Source organism: Corvus hawaiiensis, chromosome 30, assembly GCF_020740725.1.
Source record: "Corvus hawaiiensis isolate bCorHaw1 chromosome 30, bCorHaw1.pri.cur, whole genome shotgun sequence".
Classification (NCBI taxonomy): domain Eukaryota; kingdom Metazoa; phylum Chordata; class Aves; order Passeriformes; family Corvidae; genus Corvus; species Corvus hawaiiensis.
The window spans coordinates 9,354,236-9,371,518 of record NC_063242.1 but is presented as its reverse complement, the minus strand read 5'-3'; the positions used below and the strand labels follow the sequence as shown (position 1 = coordinate 9,371,518).

The 17,283-nt window shown below is 39.8% G+C and overlaps 1 protein-coding gene across 7 annotated transcripts in view; it reads left to right on the top strand.

Moving 5' to 3' along the window:
- SOCS6 (suppressor of cytokine signaling 6) overlaps positions 1–17,283 on the top strand; it is a 123,320-nt gene that overhangs the window by 84,313 nt on the left and 21,724 nt on the right. For all 7 annotated transcript variants that reach the window (XR_007200383.1, XR_007200387.1, XR_007200380.1 and 4 more), the window contains 4 exons: positions 1,490–1,550; positions 2,345–2,444; positions 2,531–2,654; positions 3,904–4,042. The gene's annotated coding sequence lies outside the window, so the exon portion shown is untranslated. The remainder of the gene's footprint in view (positions 1–1,489; positions 1,551–2,344; positions 2,445–2,530; positions 2,655–3,903; positions 4,043–17,283) is intronic.

Genomic DNA, 17,283 nt, shown 5'->3' with positions numbered 1-17,283 from the left:
AGAAAGTTGCAGTTAAAATGGACATCTTATTATCTGGCAGTCTATTGACTAGCAATGAGGAGCAGGTTGAAATATCCTTCTAGAGTGGTCTTCTTTCTTTGATAGAGGATCTATCACTATTCTGAATACCAGTTCTGAAAAATGAATGAAAAGGAAGGGCTTTTTTTATGTGCTATGGACATATATGTAGAATACAGATTGTAGAGATAGTATTTCTAGTGGTTAGAGGAATACAGAGATGCTTTTGATAGTTTTTCCTGCTCTCAACCAGATTCTAGTGACTTATAGGTTTTGTATCTGATCTCTTGATGAATTCCTAGGTTGCTTTCAATTTCTTTTTGAGAATACTCAGTTCCTAAGCAAACCAACATTCACAGTTAGCCAGTCTGTGTAACTGATAGCATCTGTCTAGAGAGAGAAACAAGTATTTGCTATTTCCTCTGGCATTTTCAAGACTTTACAAGAAAAGTGAGCACTCATGCCTCATTACCAGCTGTGGCAATCAACATTGATGCTAAAAAATGAAAGCTTTGTAATTTTAGTTATAAACTAAATAGTCTAAGAGATTGGTATCTCTGTCGTGCTGTGTTATGCTTAACATTTTTTGGTTGTTTGGTGAATAAACTCACCACACCCAGCTGCAGAAGTCTCCAGAGAAAACTGCAACAGGAATATCCTCCTCAAGCACTTTCCTAGAGAAAGCAGTAGTATAAGGGAAAATCGCACAATAAAGATTACAAATGCCTCCTCATAGTAAATGTAACAGGACTGGACTTGTGTTTGCACTCAGCTTAATTATAATAATTTTTTAAAGATGTCAGGAGAAGATGTATAAATGAGCAGGAGTGGTAAAACATGTACCAAAATTATGAGTCACATTTAGAGAGCTAGACTTCTCATTTTTACATTAAAATAAACCTAAAAGTATATTCTAGAAAGTGAAGTATATAAAGTGATTTCAAGTTGCTTCTTCAGTTTTGGGAATTGTGATATACTGGACTTCACAAGTTTGTTAATTCATATAATATATTATTTTTACCTTTAAAAATATGTCACACTAAAAAAAAAGGTTGCAAAATATTTGTAGAATCTGGTATATATATTATAACAAGATAAATGTATTATCCAGTTGATTGTTTGGAAATATTTTCTCTTATGGTTTAGCAATTATAACTGGTATATTTCCTCTTTGTCCCATAACACCAGAGTAAATACTAAGTTCCATAAACTTGTCCTTATTGTAAGCATTCAGATATACTATTGCTCTAAATTATTCAAAGATTGATACAACATGACACTATGTAAAATTTGTAGGTTTTAGAGGACACTGCACTGGTTTATATGTGTAATAAATCTTACAGCAAAGTGAGGAATGATGGAGAAATTTACTTTTTCAAACAGGTATTTTATCTGTCTATAAAACTTTAGTATTTAAAACAACTATGAATTGTGTCTGATTTTGTTGCTACTTGCATTCCACTCCACACAGCCTCTAGGAAGATTGCATGGTGCTCTGCATGTAGCAGCAACCCTCAGATCAGTGCAGTTTGGTAAGTTCTGGTCATCTCTGTGGGTGTAGCAATGGACAAATCTCACAGGTTTCTCCTGACTTACATACAGAAACTGCTTGTTTTAATGGAGAGGAGCCTGATTGGAGTGCCTGAATTCTGCTGGCACTAGTGGGTTTCACCATAGCCCTAAGGTGACAAATTCGGTCTGTGGCAAGTGAAAGCAGGGCTTTTCAAGAGACCACGCATAACTGAGATGTCCTATATAGCTCTGTTTCCTTTCCCTCTCTCCAAATGACGGCACATTTACATTTCTGTACTGCTTTGTGCTAGTAATTAAGGGCAAAGTGTGTGTAGTAAAAGCAGAGATAGCAGGAGAAAGAGAGTGTGAACTGGCAAAACATGCAGAAAAGGGACTCAGTGGAGCTTTCTCAGGCAGTCTGCTCCGTTGTTTTTTTTTTTTGGGGTTTTTTTCTGGGTTTGGATGGTTGGTTGGTTGGTATTTTTTTTAAGTTCTGTGCAACAGTGAAGGATGAATTAAGGTGGCATTTTTTGTTTGTTTGTTTGTCTCTTTTGGCAGAGAGACCTGACTCTCTTTGAAAACCCGAGCATATTTTCCATTTGTTTGCTGTTTTGCTCATGTCTGCATCAAGGCAGACAGTGTGGAGCTGAATCCCTTCAGAGTTCATCATTGATGCCACTGAACATTTAGTTAGATGTAAATACAGTTGGAACAGAAATAAGCTACTCTCACCAGAGTAAAAGGAAGAGGATGGGTAGTGTGAGAATCTTGAAAACTGGAGTGGTTTTTTCATTTTTGCTTGATCTTTTTAAAGATGTCCCTAACCAAGGCTGATTTCAAGAGGTGCCTCCACACATGAGGATGTGTCCTGAGTACACCCTGTCCTTCCCAGCCAGGGGGTCTGCAGGTGCCCTGTAAGTAGATTCTTACCAGGATTTTATTTAAATGGATATATTAGTTTGATATAAACATCTCTTTTGTGTATTTGTGCATTTTTAAGCTGCGGGACTGTCTCATTAATTCAAGTAATTATCCAGAGCTGTGACTGAATCTGCTTTCTCTGATGCACTGCAAATTAAGGCCAAAGAAGAGCTTCTGAGGAGCCACAGAACCCAAGCAATTCCGTGAGTAGCTGCGTGGCTGCAGCCTCCAGACAATTTACCCTTGCCTTGCCTATACCTCCCTGAAAGTAGTCTTGCTCTGCTGTTTTAGATCAGAGCATGAAGTTTTTCCTGATAACTTTCCCCTATAATATCATGTCCCATGTATTATTTCTTGATAAAAATCCTTCTTTTATTATAAGAAACGAAAGACCCGAAAATGTTTCTGTCATCTACTGTGATTGTTAATCAGATTTACCAAGAGTGATTATTAGGACATAACAAAGCAGTATCTCGGCAGGTTTTGGACAGTCTGCCCGTTTGTGTTTTGTACTCATATGCCATCAAATTAACAATTAGGTTTAATGGTTTTGGTGCTTTACTCTTTTATTAATGCTTCTTTAAGGCTGGGGAAAAGAGAGGTTTGCAAATTGCCGACTCTGGCGGATCATCAGTGCCAGCACCATTTCCCCTTCCCGCTCGCGGGGGCGGGAGAGCAGCGCAGCTCTCCTGCAGTTCCAGGGAGCGGCCACAGGAGGGCGCTGCGCACTGACGGTAACTCCTGGCGGCCCCGGTCCCAAAGCGCCGTGAGCGCGCGGCTCGCTCGGGAACCATTCCAAGTGATTCCAGACTGGGCACTACTCGCCCTGTCTAGATTATATATGGCAAGATATATTGGATTAGGATAGGGGAAAGAGTGAAAAAGCCCATCCACGGAGTAATAAGAAAAATACATTCTATCTAGCAACTACAGATATTAACAAAATTGAAAGTTATTAAAGCAGCATGCTCTGTTGCAAATATGTCTTAAGGGCATGCCATTTTTACTCATTGGACAGTCTAATACACTGCATAAACTTGCAGCCGTATGCTTCTGTAGTGCTGATGAGCATCTGAAAGCTGTGATTTTCTGTTTACATGTTCCACTGCTTCCCCCAATGCCTCCAAAATCCAAACTTCCTAATTGGCTTTAAAAATGAAATCTCTTGGAAGTTCCTGTAGACCTGTAAAGTGTTTTTAGTCTTACCTAGTAGAGGTGGGTTGTGTTCTTTTTTACTCACACAGATTTGCTTTCCTGTTGCCTAGAAAAATGTGAGTTCAGAGGGCTCAGCAGCAGACAGATTGTCTAGGGAGTGTAAAAGCTCCACATTTACTAGGAGAGGTTCACAGACAATACAGATCAGGAATGAAATATTACCAGGTAAAGTAATTCACAATTTATCAACTTCAGCCCTCGGGACACCCTCTGAAACCATCCTTACATGTTTTGTAGAATAAGTTCTCCGAACGTGTACTGAGGAGGAAGAGATGCAGTTCAGTGTAACTGAAGGGTGTGCCCACTGTCATCTTGCAGCTGCAAGCTTTCAGTTAGGCAGGCTGCCTTCCTGGAGACTTATGTGGCTTCAAATTTGGTAAGTAATTTAAATAATTAAAATAAGCACTTTTTCTCACTGGTCATTACAGTTCTTGAAACATAGCACTTCATAAGTATGGTTAACAAAGGGATAGGGATAAATAAAGGATGTACCCTCCATCATTAGTAGGATGCTATAATAATGAATTGGCATCCTGGTAATTAAACAAAACAAAGCAAAAAATCTTTCAAATGCATGAAATTTTAAATGCAGAACATTTCTAGAAGTTAAATCACTGAGCAGTAGGCAACCTTCATGTATTTGTTCTTTAGTAAGTGCAACTTTATTTTGCCCTTGAAAGCCATTAAGTGGCATTCCTAGTATCCAAGGATGTCTGTTTATACCAATAGCCAGAAAAAAGAAATCCTGAATGGTGAAAAATGCTTTTAAACTATTTATGAATTATATTATTCTAATTTAGGGAGTTGCTGTTTGTCTTTTTATGGCATTTTTCCACTGTGATTCAAAACCCAGTTAGTTTATGTTATCCTCCTTTGTTAATTTTCTTCTCATCTTTCTTCTCATGTACACAATCGAGGATATTTAAGTCTATAGGTAAAGGTTCCATAAAAGACCTTGGGTTTTTTTATGCTGGTTTGACTGTCTTATGAAACACAGTCCATCTCAGCAGATTTCACAGAAACACAGAATTACAGAAGTGTCTGAGGTGGGAAGAGGGTGTTCTGGTCCAGCCCCCCAGCTCAAGCTGTGTTGCTTAGAGCTGGTTGTGCAAGACCATGTCCAGATGGCTTTTGAATATCTCCAAGGTGGGAGTCTCCACCACCTCTCTGGACAATGTTTGCCAGTGCTCAGCCATCCTCACAGTGAAAAAGGGTTCTCTGGTGTTCAAAGGGAGCCTCGTGTATTTCAGTCCCGCCACTGGGCACCTCTGAGAAGAGCTTGTCTCCATCCTCTTTACACCCTCCTTTCAGGTATTTGTACACATTGATCAGATCCCCCTGAGCCTTCTCTTCTTCAGTCTGAAACAGCTCCAGCTCCTTCAGCATTTCGTCATAGGAGCGGTGATTTAGCGCAGATGCTTCCAGGAATACGGCTATGCCAATGTCTCTGCAGCTACTGCTTCTTGATCCAGGGGATTGTGGCAAAAATTAGAAAAAGAGTTTTCAAAAAATAAGCAAAATTTATATTTAAAAAAAAACTTGGCTAAAAATATGAGCTTCATTCTGTAGAGTCCGGCTGAACAGGAAGAAAATCCATTTATTATTTTATTCTTGATCTCCTGCTAGGCCAAGGTAAATGTCATACAAGGTATTGACATTTCAATTTATATTAGACTATGAGCCACTTCAGAGAAAAGGTAGAAAAAGCCTACACTGAACTGTGTCAGGATAGAGCCTGCAATTGAATCCTTTGTATACATATTTTAAAAATACTTGCTAGACTGTGAATTTTTAGTATACAGTGAGGAAAGTCCAAAACAACAGCTCATGTGCAACAATAAACTGAGAACTTATACTAACTACTTTTGAGATTTGACATGCACAGCTGTCATGACATTGAAAGTTGTATCTGCCAAGACATTAAATCTGTCACAGATAAATCAGCAAATAGTATCACACTGTCGTGGGTGGAGAGGGAGCTTCAGATAAAGTTAATAAGAGAAGCCCTCCCATTGAGTCACGAGGTGCAGGAAGTAGCCCCTTCTTTCTAAAGAGCCTGGGTGCAGCTGGATCCAATCCTACACTCAGACTTTGTCAGTGGTTTAAATCTAAGGAATTATAGTGGTATGGTTGAACCTTTGTACAACTTTGTCTGGCAGGATTAAAGATGGCAAGCCAAATATGTTTATATAAGAATGAATGACATACTATGCTAAATGAAGAGACAAAAAGATCTTAATCAGCATTATTTACTACGCAGTATAGAAGCTAAAACTACTAGTATAGTACAGTATAGTGTGCTCTATTAAAGCAGCTGTATTACAGCTAGCAAAAAAGAAGCAATTATTAAGTAGAGATTGATGTTACTCACCCATACCAATGACCCTGGGCACATCTCTTTTGCTCAGTCTGGAGGAGTGACCTTGAGGGGCATCCCCACCCAAGGGAGGAATCTCCACATGCACTTCAAGGGGTATTTTAGAAAAGCCTGCCTTTTGAAAGTGGGACTGGACTTTGAGAGTTTAAAGTGATTGACTGTCAGTCATATGTCTCAGGCCAGCTGTGCCAGCTCAGCATTTTTAGATAAGGATAGTTTACCATGTCTGCCACATCTTCACCTTGAGATCAGGGTGTTTAACTTTGGGGTTAATGAGTCAGGCAGGTTTTAACATAATTCAATACCAAAAGCAGCATGACACCCCCTCTCAGTTCACCACTAGTAACTTTGCAAAACAGCACTGTTTGAGTTGTTTTGCACATTCCAGGCAGAGCATCCTGCTGCACACATGACTGTCACAAAAACCGGAATTACAAATGTAATTGTAATTGCACAATATGTTACTGCATCCTACTGTCTATCCAGACACGTGTAATGTCCAATGCAATTTAAAGGTAATGTGCTATTTTTGAGCTTCATTGTTACATTGTTTGTATTGAATTTTCTGGACATACCTTTTTGCAGGACATATAAGACAAGGCTGGGATGATTGTACAAAAACATGCAGTTTCTCCAAACTGAATTGCTTTTCAAGATTTTCAGTGATACTAAATTTTGTATTGTTTCCAATAATTTTTTTTCCGGACAAGAGTTTATATACAATATAAAAAAATATTTTTTTTGTAATTAAAACCTGTTAAAAATCTGGTTAGAGGATATAGAGGCACAAATTTCATAGGGCATTGAAATGCAGGTCCATTATTGCTACTGATTTTGGTGTATTTATACAGGTTTAAGTGAATAACCATAGACTTAACGCATTAATAAGCCAGGACCTTTGTGAAGACACCTTTTTTTTTCTTTAGACAGGGTCTAGAGACTTCTTTTCACAATATATGAGTGCAGGTGCAGTCCACATTAACACCTCAGCTCGTTTGGTCTGTGCAGTTGGCTGGTACAGTTGTTCCTCTCCTTGGGGATATATAACTATAAAGCACAATGTCAGCTTTTGTTTTAAACAAGAATCTCTAATCCTTTTCTTTGTGAGAAATAATCTTTAACCAGTATAATGCTGTAAGCCTGGTTGCTAAGGTTGAGCCTCTTGCTCTAATGTGTCATTCTCTGAAGTTCAAGGCTTAGTTGTGCTCCCTGGGACTCTGCAGAGCCCTTTTTGGGACACTGTCAAACTGCCACAGCATCTACTGATGTTGGAAAGGAACATCAATTAAATTCACAGTTAAAGGGAGTTTACAGCATCTGGCAATAAAGCCACAGAAGTCTTTTTGTTTACTATCAGATTAATTTTTGTTTGATTTTAAGCTTTACTGCAATCTATTCATGACTTGATATTGTCTCTATATCTTATACTAGCAATTTTTATGTCTTTATTTCTTCCACTGCAAACTGAGTGTAAAATTCCATCTTGTATCCTGGACAGGATGCTAAACAATCACTGTCACAGTAGCTCAAGTGAAGTAATTTTACTTTGTAGCTGGGACAGGCTAAGAAATCATGAACCATACCTTTGTCTTTGATCTACTGACCTTCAAAATAGATAAAAATTTATTTCCAGTTCTATGGACAAGACAGATACAACTATTTGAGATTCATTGCAGGAAATTCAGCATTACAGTGGCTCATATCAAGGAAAATTCCCGATTTGATCACATTCCTGTGTATGATAACAGATGAGGGACATTTTTAAAAAATCATACTGGCACTTATTCCAGAAGGGGGACACAGCCCTATGAATAGTCTTGAACAATAGTATAGGCAAAGATGAAGAAAGTGAAAAATTTCGGGGAGGTCAGACTGTATGTGACAAGTGTGATCTGTTTGTTATGAAACAGGAAAGCCAGATTAACACAGACACTGAGAACTTTACTGTCAGGTCCTTACTTGAAAAGACATAGTCAATGTAATGTAACAGATTTGGTAGAAATATTTTGGAGCAAAACTTTGCTGTGGTGTAACTGTTATGTGCATCTACAAAATTTGTGTCTGTGTTTCCAGACACATCCCCAAAAGTCAATGCAATTAATATAACAGACATCACTTACATTGTTAGTTTATGACTCATCATATTCATACTTGGATTGAGTATTTTCTTTTACACAGCTATTGTTCTACTTATCTCCTTTTCCCCCTTCTGTCCTTCTAATATCACCTTCTCTTGAAATGCTTTATTGTTTTCATTGGCCCCCTTGCTTTCCTTTCCTATTTTTGGTGTATTTTTAGGCTCTTTTAATACTTTCTTTTCAAAATATATCACAGAGTGCTTTTAATTTAGCACAGGGAACTACTCAGAAGCCTGATGAAATGTTTGCTGACGCTTATGGTATGGCACACAAATACTACCAAAGTCCATTTAGTTCTGCAAGACTGTACTTAACAAATTCCCTTTTGTGAATTCTTTTCGAGACATTCAAATGTGTGAAGGTACAGTGGTCATTAGGGACAAGGGCCAGGCTAAGGTGACACAGAATAACACCATTCATATTTTTGACAAATCAAAACCAAATTGGATAGCTCTGACTGTCCTTCATTCTCTTCTGTTTCTCTCCTTCACAAGCCAAACTTAAATTAGAAGCTGGGAAATGGCATCTGCTATTTGGTTAACTGTTGCAGTGGGGATACTGCAACACGCATATATCACACCAGGAGTCCCGTGGAAAGGAAATATATACGGACAGACAGATTCTTGATAGCTGTTTCAGAGAGATGTTTATTTCTCCAGCCGCATGGCCGGAGCTCTGCCCAGGAACTGTTCCAGTCACGGGACCAAGGGTCCTTCTGCCCGCGCAGGGAACACAAACCAACCAATGGGAACGAGGCTGAGCAGGGGCAGGAAACCCCGTGTCTGTGCCCTCAGGGCCCCTCTCCCAGGGCTCCATGGCAGGGGAGGGACCCCAACACCTCACCCGTTTTATTTTAATAAAAGGAGAATGAAAACAACTGGATAAACATAACAAGAACAGTTTCAAAACAAAACAAGCCACCCTCCTGAGTCTTTAAATGTCCAAACAGATTCTCTGGAACATCTTAGGGCTGACAGAAGGGAGACAGAACTCTCTGAGCATGCTTTGTGGGGAAACTGAGGCAGGAGAGGGTTTAACTTCTTCCCTCCCCCTTTTCATCCCCCACTCGGCATTGGAAAGGGATTTTTGGGGAAACAATTGGCAAAAGCATGGTTTTGTGAGGGAAACCATGGATGAAAAAACGGATTGGGAATACACTGGGGGTAACAGGACATAGGGTAAAAGGGAAAGGTGGGATTAGGAAAGGGAAACTGTAGGGGGGGCTTACAATGGAGATATTGTCTAACATGACTACGATTTTTTGCATATATACTGCCTTTTACAGGAACACCATCAGGCCCAGTGACCTGCGATGCTTGTAACCCTTTTCTCCCTAGTACAATATTAAATTCCACCACCTCTCCATCTCCCAAGCTTGGGATGCATTTTTCAGGGTTATTCTTTTTAATAGCAGTTCTATGCACGAATATGTCTTGCTGGTTGTCACACCTTGTTATAAAACCATAATTTTGCTTAACATTATACCATTTTACTATCCCTAAGGTCTTAGTTGCTATGATCTTTTCCTTTTTCCGAGTGGCTGCTGTTTTCTGTCTCGCTGCGTCTTTGCTCTCTCTTTCAGTCGCTCCCGTGTTGGAATTGTCGGGGCTGCTCGTGCCTGCGCGCTCTTCCCGGGGTCGCGTTCGGGGCTGCGCGGGCCGGGCCGGGCCACGCCGCTCAGTTCTCCGTGCGTCGCCTCCTCTGGTCGCAGCTTCGCTGCCGATGCCGGGCGCTGCACCCACGTCTCGGCCGGGCCCCCGAGCGATGACCCCCCCGCGCTCCGCTCCAGCGCGCGTCTCGGCTGGGCGCAGCTCCGTTCCACCGCCATCGCCGCCAGCCGCTGCCCACACACCGCCCCTCTCGGTCGGGCGTTCACGGGGCTCGCTCCACCACGCACTGCACGCGGCCGTGCGGGTCCTGCCGGGTCCCGCCGCTCCCCGCTCCGCCACCGACACTGCGGCTCGCGTGGCTCCGCCTGCACGCGGGAATTGCCTCGCTGCTGCTCGCAGAGCGCTCGGTGCACGTGGCCTGGGCCGCACGGTCCCTGCGCCAGGCTTCCCTTCGCCAGGACACAGCTGACACTGCTCAACAGTCTCGGTAACTAAATAATATTCACGAAAATATTCTTCCATCGGCATATATTTTGACTCCAGTATTAACTGTGTCCAAACGGTTTTCCAAAAGCCCTTGGTAAGAATTAAATCCCAAGAAACATAGAAAAAGTTCTTAAACAACCATGCCAGGAAGTGTTTCAGTTCTTTTTGAGCTTGAATCAAGCTAAAATTTACAAATCGTTGTTCAAGAATCATTTTAAGTTTAAGATAAATGTCCATATGCGGCTCTGAGAGCCAAGAGTCTTCCCACATTTCCTCCATAGTTTAGATATGGAATAGCAAAGCAAAACCAAGAAGAGGAATCCAAAGTTTCCAGGGTTTACTCACACAAATCAGTCGCTTAGGGATCGGGGATCGTTCTGCTCACAAATCTCCACCATTTGTTGCAGTGGGGATACTGCAACACGCATATATCAAACCAGGAGTCCCGTGGAAAGGAAATATATATGGACAGACAGATTCTTGCTAGATGTTTCAGAGATGTTTATTTCTCCAGCCGCATGGCCGGAGCTCTGCCCAGGAACTGTTCCAGTCACGGGACCAAGGGTCCTTCTGCCCGCGCAGGGAACACAAACCAACCAATGGGAACGAGGCTGAGCAGGGGCAGGAAACCCCGTGCCTGTGCCCTCAGGGCCCCTCTCCCAGGGCTCCATGGCAGGGGAGGGACCCCAACAGTTAACCACACGGTGTTACCAGACAATCATCCTTTCTTAAAGCAAACAAAGCTACGTAACAGAAACCAGTTCTGTAATTAATAAATGGCAAACATAAAAGGGCATTTCAGATAATGTGGATCTTGAAGATTGTTTATCCTCACTAGCTGGTCTTAGGAAGATGTAGCAATGCTGGATAGGTTTTAGTGGCATCTAAATTGCCATGCAATTTCTGAATTAGAGAAATTAAGGTGGTATCAACACAGTCCCTACGTGCATATGGTCAGTTCAGATGTGATAAAAAAGCAAGGCAAACTTCTGACGGCAGAAGATGGATGATGATATTGACAGCCATTTAAATAGTTGTAAAATGTGCCTATCAAACAGAATTGTTCCAGCCCTGGGACTATTTTACCTGCAAAAGGGGGCAAGTAAATCACATGAGACAGATTCCATTGACTTTGAGGAAAAGGAAAGACAAGCCTTTTTTATTGCTATTGATGTTTGCTCTTATTGACTAAGTGTTTGCCACAGACTCAAGTACCACCAGACACATAAATACAAGGAGAACCTTGTGTGTGTCCTTTATCTGACTGGGGGAAACAATTTGCAATTTACATTCAAGGGATCTGCAGTTTTCCTCCAACACACAGAACAGTTTGAGAAGAGTGTGCTGAAAATTGGTTCAAATAATCCTCCTGTCCTACAAAGTCCTTGCTGAGTTCAAAGAGAATGCTTTCCTTTATAGTGCAGAAGAAAACATTTGACACTCTATCACTGTGATTTCACTGCCTGAATTATCTCTGAACTTTGCTAAGTCACAGCCTGGCTTAGTTTGTTAATGCTATATTTTGTGAAGATGTTAGGGCATAGGGTCACCTTAAAAAAGACTGATGCAGGAATTCCCTTCCTCATAAATTTTTGTGGAAAAAACTAGCTCTAATAAATGTGTGCAACAGAAAAAGAAAATGAAAAAATTGTAACAGCCTGGATGATTAAGAGGAGGAATATTTCTGAATGATCAAGACACAAGTGAAAATCCATTAAAGCAATACAACTCTCAGCTGTCACATCCCTCTCTGGGAACCATGGAGGAGCTCATGTTTCCAGAAGGGATAACAGACTTCAGCTGTTACATCTAACAAGGTTACTAATTTAGCTCTGGAGGTAGAAATCTGTAATTTGTTACCAGGGGTTTCCTGTCCAGACCTCCCAGGAGGGACCTTACAGTGAGACCAACTGGGGTTTGAGTAATACAGAAAATAGAGAATACAGGCTTTTGGCCAGGATAGGTTCTGGGAATAGAAAGTGTGTTCTTGAAATTAATAGCCATCTTAATGAATCATTATTTTACAAAGGCCTCAACTTATTTCAAAACAGCTTTACAAGAATAAAATCTTCCTATGCTACCTGTAGTAACGCAATTATCATATATTGCATGCTGTACTGATATAGTATGGGAATTCATATATAACTTACAGAGAAAGCTACATTTTGGACTTCTTTATGATTTATTAATCATCAAAACTTAAGTACTTGGAAGAACTTAAAACTTAAAAGAGATTCTGTTTTCCTCTGCTGATGAATTATTGTACATTTTATGATGGAATAAGGTGAATCATTACAAAGTATAACATAAGTCTAAATTTGTTAGCACTTTTAGGCAGACAACACGCATCTTTTGAGTAACTAAACGTAAGTTTAACATAACCTCAGCTACAACAGTGCAATAAATGTGAGTAGATGACTTGGCTTTTTTTATTATTATTTTTTGAATTTGCACTGTTGGTCACAGGTTACTGTGGGGAAAAGAACATGCAGGTTTAGAGCTAGGTGAGTTATCTGGGCTAAAGCAGTTTTCTTTTCACAGGCACAGATAGCAAGCATCCCTTTGTGCTTAGAAAGGGAATGGGTAAATTTCAGAGGGAAAGTGATGTTGTTGCTACAAGGATTACAAAGACAAACTTTGAAATATGGATCTGTATCTACTCCTGTAAGGTGACACTCCATTGACTTCACTTGATACTTGCTTTACTGAGAATTGGTCCAACAGATTTTAATGCAGACTGTAACAGAGAAAAAATTGCTTTCTGCACAGCTGATGGTGTAATGTTGTTTTAAACAGATTGGATGAATTGAAACACTCTCTCTCCCTCCCTCCTTCCCTCCCTCCCTCTTTTTGCTTCAAATGTTTGAATGACAAGGGTCTTTTCTGCCCTTAATCAGATCATAGATGCAAGCGTCTATTCTAAAGCCACTCTTGTTTTTGTCAACCTGTTTGCTTGCATATTGCTGGTAGGAGAGCTTTCTAATCACAATATTCCAATCTAAAGAAAATCTATAAGAGGCAGAAATGAGAGATGGCTCAAATCACCTTGCAGCTAGTGTTTGTTCCAAATAGAACAGTCTTTGAGGCATTTGTCATTATAACTAGAAGAGTTTTATGGCCCTAAAAACAAAGGTCAGAGACTGCATATGCTTCTGTACTGCACGTAATCATCATTTACAATTGCACCAGAGTGTGAAATAGTAGTCAGCTTTTGTTGTTTTTTTCTTAACCTCTTCTTATTTAATAAAGTCTCTGTACCAATACAAAGACTGCAATGAAACTTTAAGATTTCTCTGTCAAGTGTTGGGTCACTCTGTTTTTCTGGAAAGGTTTGCACTGCTCCTCCTTGGGGCAGAAAAATAAAAAAAGTGAAATAATAAAAATCCCAAGTTGTTAGACTGAGTTTTTGTGAGCCTCCAGGATGTCAATGTTTCACATTTAGCACACAGTTCCCAAAGAAATATCTGTTAGATGTTCAAGGGATAAAGTCAAAGAGGAGATATTGATTGAGCAAATGAGTTGGATTAGCCTGGGGTTTGGGATATCAGTGCTGCCATTTTGTGAGATGTTTAAGCTAATGATGTTTATGGAGGTAATTCTGGGCTTGACTTAGTATTTGCTGAAGACAGTAGAGGCCCTTCTGTCTACTTTAGTGGCATTTCAAATAGGTTCATAGCTGAGTAGGGGGCAAAGCCAGTTGGGGAGAAATAGTGCCCCCTCGATGTCTTCATTGCTTATATATCTGTATGTGTTTATGTATATAGAAATATTATAAAAAATTTAAAAATCTGTCTTTATTGATCCCCAAGAGAATATATTTTATTATTCTCCTTGCTTTTTTTGGTGTGTAGGATTTACTCTAAACCTAGCAGCAGCAAGACTTGCTCACTGAAAACAACATCATAGCCATGAGGATTTGTGGCTCTTTATACTTGACAATTCATAAAGGTGTTACTCAGATCACTCCATTCTCACATATGTTAATTAAAAGATTGAATATTTATGTAGAGCTTATACTTTCTGAGAGTTATTTTCTTGATAATATGACTGTCTTTCATAGAATCAAAAAACGGCCTTGGAAGAGACCTTAGAGATCACTGAATTCCAATCCCCCCTGCTTTACACATGAATCCCTCCCACAAGAGAATGTTGCTCAGAGCCCCATCCAGCCTTGCCTGGAACACTTCCAGGGATGGGAAGTTCACATCCTTTCTGGGAAACCTGTTCCAGTTCCCTCTGTAAGAGCAGTGAGGCACCTTTAGAAGACTTGTAACTGTACAGTACCTATTGCTTGGCAATTGAAAAGCTTGACATAAATATTCACATTTTAGACCTTAGCCAATACTTGAATTTTACAACCTCTCTCATCCCACCAGGAGAGTCATGGGCTGAAATTAGCATAACCTTGAATGCTTCAGCTGGGCTTGTAGCAGAGATTTACAAGTACCATTTCATCAAGCAGTGGCCAGAATCCCATCAAGGATTTTCTAAAAAATTCAAAAAGCTAAAATCTAACCCCCTCTCCATGATAACTCAGAAGATACATAGTAAGATGACCTTAAATCTCCCCTGAGAAGTGTGTTGAAAAGAAAAGTTTTGTCTTCTGGTAAGAATGGATACAACTCAAATATTCTATAGGAGAAAACAAAATAGTTAGGAATTTTGCAGCAAAAGAGGCACAGTACATGGCAGACCCCTGCTACTGAACTGCATGATGCTTTGCATCATAGACCATCCCTCTAATTGTGATGACTTATTTTTATTCAAGAGCAGTTAAAACTCATTTTTATGCTGCCTGCTTAGCACTGCCCTTGCCTGGAGACCACTGTGGCTTAAACCTCAAATACGTTAAATAAGAAATTGTAAACAGTGGCATGAAACTTTGGAAGAACTAATTGGAATGTAAAAGAAGCATTATAATTTGAAAATGTAAACTGTAAACATAAGGGCAGGTAACCTCTGGAACAGAAAAGTGCAAGAGAGAATAGAATCCATGGGATCAATTTGTTGCCCCTTCATAAAATAAGCATGAAACCCAGAAAATCAAAATTTAAAAATAAAATTTCCAAAAAATTTAAAAATATTTGGAAAGACATATATTCCCTGAATACCTCATTCTCCCTTTTTATGACAGAAGATTTTTTTTTTCCTGTGAAGCAAAAACCCTCCTCTCTCCTCTTCCCAAAGCCACTTCAGGGAATAAATATAGAAAGACCTTCTGATAAGACCCACAAAACCTCACAAGCTTTCTCTCTGCCTTGACTTTGCGAAGGAGTAAGCTAGTTTTGCCTTACATGGATATCAGCTCAATTAGTGCACGCAGATTTGTTGATAGTCTATCAGATTTCTCATCACTGCAACAGCTTCCCAATCAAAAAGATTACACAGAGGACATCTTACAAAAATGTAGTTATAATTTAACCTGGAATTTATGCTCATATGGAGTGAGAAGGGATGACTAGACTTTTATTCGTGAGGGATGGTGCCAACACAGGTTGTGTAAAAGGACAGATCTGCATTTGGGTGCTGTGTGCAGCCATTATGTGTGAGGCATTTTAGGACTAATCAAACTGTACTTGATTCCCAGGCACTCTCAGGACTACTAATGGAGCTGGAGGGTAATGCTGTGGCATTTGTGAGAGTCATCCTGCACCAAAAGGAAAGGAGTTTTCCATGTGGGGAGGCGCTCAGTATGGCTGTTACTTTAGTCTTGGGGTATGACACAGTGCAGCTGAAAGAAACAGGTCAGTCCTTGGTGCTGTCCTGATCCTTTAGGTGCAGAAAAAAACCAGTCACCTCTACTTTTCGCTACCTTACTAGTTTTTGGCTTGGATTTGAGGACAGATGAGTTTGTGACACACGTGGAGAAGTTAACTTGAGATCGTGATGCCATAAAATTTCCTACATTGTTTTCTATTGTTGTGATGAGATATACCTGTTAGGTATAAACTGTGATCTCTTACATATAAAAAGTGATTCAAAATTATCCTGTGGACGTCACAAATATAATAAAATACAAATACATTTTACCAGAGATACTGCAAACTATAGAAATGAGCAGTTCTTAGTTTTACATTGATTAACACAAAAATCTGCCTCAGTAATACTGAGTTAGGAAATGATCCTGGGACACAGGTATGAGAGACCAAAGTCTGCCTAAATATGACACTAAAGTCATATAGTCATGTAGGAGGGAAAACAAAGATAGAAAATATCAAAAGAAGAACTTTTAATCTATACAAGAGGAGCCAGAAGTAGTGGTAAGAGGAAGAGCAATACACACACAAAAGTAATTATACTGCTAAGCAAGCACATGCTTGAGAGATCGAAAATGATACTCAAAGAGAGAAGAATTAAAAAACAAATATCAGTGAACCACGGGAAAAAACGTAAATCATCTGTGGTCAAAGTGAAGCTTAGAAAAGTTTTAAACATCAGATAAGAAGAGGACTGTTGAGACTAGGCAATGTAACAGGGAAGCAAAGGTGAAGACTGTTGCTAAGGTTTCACAGGAGATTAGTAGTGCAGTTATTCATTTTTTAATTATGTGAGATACAAGAAATGTGAGACAACAAATATTTAATAAATGACCAGCATTATTTATTCATAGAGGACAGAGCCAATGGAAAAGGAGAAAATATTAATTAATTTTGCACTTCAGGATTCCCAGCAGAATGTGTAGAACAGATGCTGAAGGTAAACAAATCTCTTACACTGCAATTGGATTTACCATAGACAGAGCTGTAGAAGAGGAGTAATATAAAATATAAAAACTCATGTGGAAATCATCCAAACTCAGTTTCCAGACCATAAACAAGTAATTCTATTTTTTTTCTGCAAAGTATGCATTGTTTTATCAGTATTTGTTTTGTAACAGTTCCCTGTATGAACCTCTGAACAGATCCTTTGGTCTTTGTCCAAAAAACTACTATCTCAGGCCTTATGGTGTCTTTCTGGGCCAGTGTTTCTGAATCTTTCTGGAATGAAGCTTGATTCTGCCATATCT